Source organism: Hesperophylax consimilis, chromosome 22, assembly GCF_061612785.1.
Source record: "Hesperophylax consimilis isolate HC1 chromosome 22, BYU_Hcon_1.0, whole genome shotgun sequence".
Classification (NCBI taxonomy): Eukaryota; Metazoa; Arthropoda; class Insecta; order Trichoptera; family Limnephilidae; genus Hesperophylax; species Hesperophylax consimilis.
The window spans coordinates 28,098,446-28,104,846 of record NC_142857.1 but is presented as its reverse complement, the minus strand read 5'-3'; positions in this window follow the sequence as shown (position 1 = coordinate 28,104,846).

Here is a 6,401-nt window from a genome sequence, read left to right as displayed (position 1 = left end):
GAAAGAGGCGACCAATGTAATTTGCTACTTTAGATGTCCCCGTAACAGAGCGAGTGGGTATGTCCCTGGCAATATGCGCTGTTACTCCATCCTCTTGGAACTACGGTATTTTTGCACAACTGGTATCAACAAATTTTCCCACATCATCCGATATTGAGCAACACTGATGGTTACTGCAATACCGGCTTCCTTTTTCAAATAGGACAATAAACAATACAACATAATAATATAACAATAAATAAAAATGGTACCTCTGCCACCTTAGCTACCAGCTGAGTAAATCACCGTAACAATAAAAATTGACTCCAGTGTTCAGTGTAATTCGCCGGACTTGAAACATGAATTCTAACTTTGATTTATTTGTACAAAATTGCTGCAAAATAATGTACCTACCAATTTAATCAAGCACATATAGATTTCTATAATAAAAATAATCCTTCTTATTTGCTTACTCTATGGTACTACGTTTAATTTTATATATTTTATAACTGCATACTTTTTATATTCTTTATGTATCTATTTTAGTTTAGGGAAATCAACAGTTTACAATTTATTTATTTATTTTTATTTATTTATTTTTTATTAATACCCCAAACTAGGCAAATGCCCGTATTATGGTGGTAATAAATATAAAAAAGAAATCATAAGAAAATATAAAAAACATATAAAATAAAATATAAACACAATTATACAATGTTGTCCATATATCGTAAAACAAATGGTAAAACAAAAACAAAAATAATAAATATATATGCGATAATATGGATAAAGTCGGAATGAATTCACTTAATGGTCTTTCTTCAGTCAGACAATAATTTCTTTCAGGAAGCTTTCCGATTTCATTCTGCCACTTTCTATGAGCCATACGGTTATTTTCTTTTGAAGAGGGTCTGTTTTAATCTTACTGCATTGCTGCTTGAACCCAATATACACCTTAGGAGCCAGAAATACATGGAAACGTTGTCCAAACGATGTGTTCATTTTTGGTACTATCATCCTTTGTTCTGATCTTAGTCTTGTTGTGTAAATGTGGTTTATTAATACATAATATATATGTAATTTACCTAACTGAGAAACCAAAAACCGACCACCATAACACGGGCCTAGCATGGTGGTCGAAAAATTTCTCAATGCATGTAACTAATAATTTCACTGAATAAAGAAACTTTAAAAAAAATGTCGGGTGTTTGATTCCGTAAGTGTAAAGCGAAAAAAATATATTATAGTAGTATAACAGCTCATGTAATAGTTTGAAGTCTCTCTCTATCACATCCCAGCTCGCAATTAGTTAACACGCATCCGTAAGCTCTGTACTCGGTTATTAATAAACTAAGGACGGTTTGTTTCGGAAAATTTGAACAATTCTTCAAATTCAATACTTAATTTTCAAGTTCTGTAAAAGTTCTTTTCAGGTTCTGTCATTATTTCAGTTCTGTCAAGTAACCAGTCTATAATGATATGATAAAAAAAACTTGAATAGGACTTTCATAGAACCCGAAAATGAACGTTGAAATTTGATTAATTGTTCAAATTCTATGAAATAACCTATCGTAAGGACGAGTTGTTTAGCAGAATTTGAGCGATTCATCAAATTTCAAAGTTGGTTTTCAAGTTCTTTAACAGTTCTATTCAAGTTCTGTTTATTATATCATAAAGTATTTATTAGTTCATTGTCCAGTCTATGTTTCTCGCTATAACAGATTTGAATACGAATTCATTGTTGTGAAATAATTTTATATTTACTTATGTGAGAATTGTATGTTGGAATCTCTCTGCCTATATTTGCAAAGATATGCCGTCGTAGTGAGTTAGTTAGTGTCTGAGCTTGGATTCGCTCGAAGCTTATTGCTGCAAGGAAACTGCCACTTTCACGTTTACGTTTGTGGTAAATACAATTTTATATCAGAGTTTATAACAAACGAAGAACTTGAACCGAGATGATCAAATTCACAAAACGTGCATTTAAAAAATAACTTTATGTAATTCATAAAGGTCTGACCATAAACAAAATTGAATTATTTTTGGTTTATTAGTTGCAAACTATGTTTGTAGTTAGCATTAACCTCTAGAGCTTTAAAAACCACACCATAAAATCGCCAGACTCCAACTCCCTTGTGAAAACTGCCGTCTGATATCATACAAAATCAGTACGACAAAAATTACGGTCTAAACGGACTGCATTAACCACGTAAACCCACAACCGCTGAACAGAATATTGCCAGAAGTGCGATGTATGCAATTTGAAGGAAAACTGGAAATTCCATAGACAGGCCACTGAAAATGAGAGTCTATTCAAGAATTTCGATACTTGAAAAAGATTAATAATAGATAAACAGAACTCTCCTTCGCCGAAGTCACCAAGAAAAAACTTCCAATACCACCACCGCTCACTCGTACCAGCATCCATAGTGTAAAACCAAGACCACCTGTTTGTTTCTTCCCTAAACAGCCGGGGGTTGAAGACAGCGATGCACAAAAAAAATAATCAAGAATATTGTTAAACCGTCAGTGTTAGGAGTTATAACAACGGGAATAAAAATATAAAAAACAAGGGAGTCATTATCCATACTGCCAGCAGTCAAGAGCAGGAGCTGCTCCTAAATGCCCCTATTTTGACCAGCTCCGGAATGTTGAGTGCTCGACTTCCAGCTAAGAGACTCCCTATCCGTAGATATTAGACATTTGTTTATGAACTCGTTTTCCGACATCGCGATAGCACACTCGTGTTTTACTGGAAAGCTTACTAGGAAAATCTAACAATTCATTCATTAAATGCTTGCTAACCAGTTTTTGACCGGACTACGAATAATTTAGAGAGATTCTTTTTTTTTTATATAATAACTCCACACAGGAGGCCCTGAAGAAAATAATTTCCCTCAGAGCCTATGTCATCTTTGGGGATGCTGTGTGGAGGGTCTTTTTGTGGAGAGGAAGGAGTGAACATGGGTCTTGAAGAGTCCCATGTTGTAGGAGGGAGGAAACACAGAGGCCGGCAGTTCGTTCCACAGCCGAGCTGTTGAACTTAAGAACGAATCGTAGAAGCGACCCGTTCTCATGTGACAAATGTCAACTGCGTACAAATGTTGGGCGCGCGTTTGGCGTGTATCCCGACTACGCACCGGTGCCGAAGGGATCAATGACGCTAGTTCCTCAGAGCATCTTCCATTGTAATACCGATAGAACAAGGACAGCATACCTACCTGACGCCTGAGCTCTAAAGATTGCAGTCCGTTTGTTAAGATTGGGGAATCTATCAAACGGATTCTTAGTAAATTAGCAATATTTTAAATCAGTAAGTGTTCTCCGTGAAGCTCAAGAAGTTCACAAGTTCAACAATTTTTGTCTAAACCAATCTCCAAACCAACCCTGCTCTAAGCGATTAAATTAGTGTCATGTGGTTTTACCTTAATAAGGTTTGCGCCGTTGCCAATTAATTAATTCCGCGAATTAAGATATTCGCGTTGTAAAATCTTGTACCGTATTTGAGCTAACGGTAACTACTTAGATGTACACAATATTCTATAAAATGTTTTCTAATACGGTCCAAATGTGTTTTTTTTTTAATCAACGATAATAATTTATTTATTTCTACTGGGAATCAATTCTCCAATCCAGGCCGCTCCCAATCGACGTTGAAAGTACATACATTGATCGACTTTCTTACTCTAGAGTCTCATCGAAGGTACACACTTACGCCAAACGTCAAATCATTCAACTCGTACAACGAGTGGGTGGAACCACTGGGCTTTTACGTGTTTAAAATGTTCACAAAAACACTTCATAGTTCCAAAAAGCATATGCATTAATAAATGAAAAAAACATCAATAACATAATAAGCAAAGCCATCAAGAAATAATCATTTAAAATAACCCATAAAAAACGATGTAAGGTTTACAACAATACGCTTTTGTTCAAATTTCTTTTAAGCCTAGTAAGAAAAATGTTGAGGATTGAACCTTTTTACCCAGTAAATGGAGTCGACAACACTGCTTATCTCGCTAAATACCGACATATATTTAATATACCTATTAACTGCTGTAATATTATCCGATTTCAGAAAAATGCGAATAATTCCGCGTGCGGGTACGTGATTGCCACTAAAAGTTAATATAATGCATTGCCATCGACAACAAATCTATCCGCCAAGTTTCAGCATCATATGCCGAAAAGTGGGATATTTTCCGCTTCCGCATTCTCGTAAACAAAAGCAAAATTCAATTAGATGTATTTAAATATGTGGTAAAGAAAAACGCACTCCAGGTTTAAATATTTGTCTGAGTTAATTTACAATGGAACATTAACATGATGACTTTGCACTTTTTTAATCTCTACCCAGTTGAAAGACGGCTCGGTCCCACTGCAAGTTCTGATGAAAACTGCTTTGTTCCGCGTACAAATATACCAGAAGTGCTTTATAAAGAAGCTACTTAATTGAAAGAGTATTTAGAAAAGAACTTAATAGTAGGAGAAGTCGGGGACGCTTGAGAAAGAGAAGAAGAAACACATTATCTCTGCACTGGAATGACATACGGAGTCGAATTTAGTCACTTTATGTAGTTTTTTAACTGTAATACTGTTGATTTCATGATACTTTCATAAATTCAAGAAGACAAGTATCAAATAATTATTTGTGGTCAAATGATACGCGATGAACGAAGAAAAAGATGTTAGAAAAAAGAATGACTTGAAAGCGGGTGGTTGAAAGGGTCGAGGATGATGACGATGAACGTGAAACATACTATTACAATACGATAATATTATTTCCACCTTGAGAATGCACCTAGTGGTCAGATATTTTACACATTCTCAACCCCAAAGCATTTATAAGTCTCATAAAAACTTTTTTTTGGCAATTAGTCAATCAAAGAAATTTTCCAACCCACTTCATATCTCCGCACGTCCTCACGTGCTCACTTAATATAAATACATTAAGTTAATCAACCCTTGCAAAGGCAACGAGCTAACTAAGTAGGTACGCGAGTATTGTATGTTGGCGCCGGTACCAGGTAACACACGCGTCCTAATCACGTGAAGAGTAGAGAGAATTGAGAAGAGGCAGCGCGCCGTATTCCAAACGGCGCGACGCACAGTGCACCGAGGAGTTTGGGGAGAAGGACAAAAATCGTGATTCCGGATACACGTGGAATTTTTTTATGCAGTTTCAAAAAAAATTAGTCATGAGATTCGAAGTTTGTTCTTGTTTATAAAAAAAATTAACCAATATATTAAATGAAAAAATTCACTTTGTATATATCCTTCGATAAAATTAACCAAGTTTAACCAATAAAACACATTTCGAAAATACTATAATTTGGCACGCTTAGAAATTTTAAGTAGGACAGGTATCATGTGTTCAACAGGTATTCACAGAACAGCACCATTAGTCAGTTAAATTAATATTACTTACAAAATGGTATTAATTTAACTTAATTGAAACTCTTTTCAAAACAAAATATTCGTCCTTACTTCATGTGGACGCAACTACATATGTATCTCCCTTTAACATGTATTCCTCCATTCCTCCACCCAATTTTCTGATACCCAATTCTCGTACCTATCCTTGTCTGACAGTGCAAAGTACCTGCATATATACATGAGTGACATTGCAACAATTTATTGTACATCAGGAGTCTGTTAAGAAAACCGGTGCAGTGACCATGTTCCTCTAATGTGTATAATACAAGTCTTTTACGGAAGATTTTGCAGTGATAACCAGCAGTATCCCTCACATCGATCGAAAAGACCAAGGGTAAGTCGGAATTCTAACAGTCAAATATTTATTATAGTCCACAGTAAAACTACAAACAAATCGCATACAATATAACTTCATTACTGCTCCACATTTTAATTACTGCTCAACTATCCTTTTTCTGTGTAACGACCGAGAACAAAATAAATTTCAAATTCTCCAAAATAGGGCAATGAGAACAATACTCAGACGAAATAGATGTTCAAAATTAAATAAAATGTTAAACAAACTTAATTGGCTAACGGTAAAACAGATGTTGACCTTGAACACGATGATATTTGTACACAAAATAGTAAACAACCTGCTACCCAAATATTTTTCAAATAAAATTGTATACAACAAGGAAAACCTTAAGTCTGCCCCAATTTAAAAATTCAAGATGTTGTGTAGAAGCCACATAAAACAAGAAAAAACATAGAATATTAATATGTTAAAAATAATTAGTCATTTGTAAACTTAAATGTACAAATTGCTAAAATAAAATTAATAAATAAAAAAATATTTGCAAATTAATTTTACTTATCTAATCTGAAACTAATCTTAATTTAAAGATTCTTCGTCGGTATCCAATTCTTTTTCTACATGATTAGATTAGACTGTGTGGCAGAAGACTCTTCTACTAAAACATTAATCAGGCGTAAAATTTGGGTGA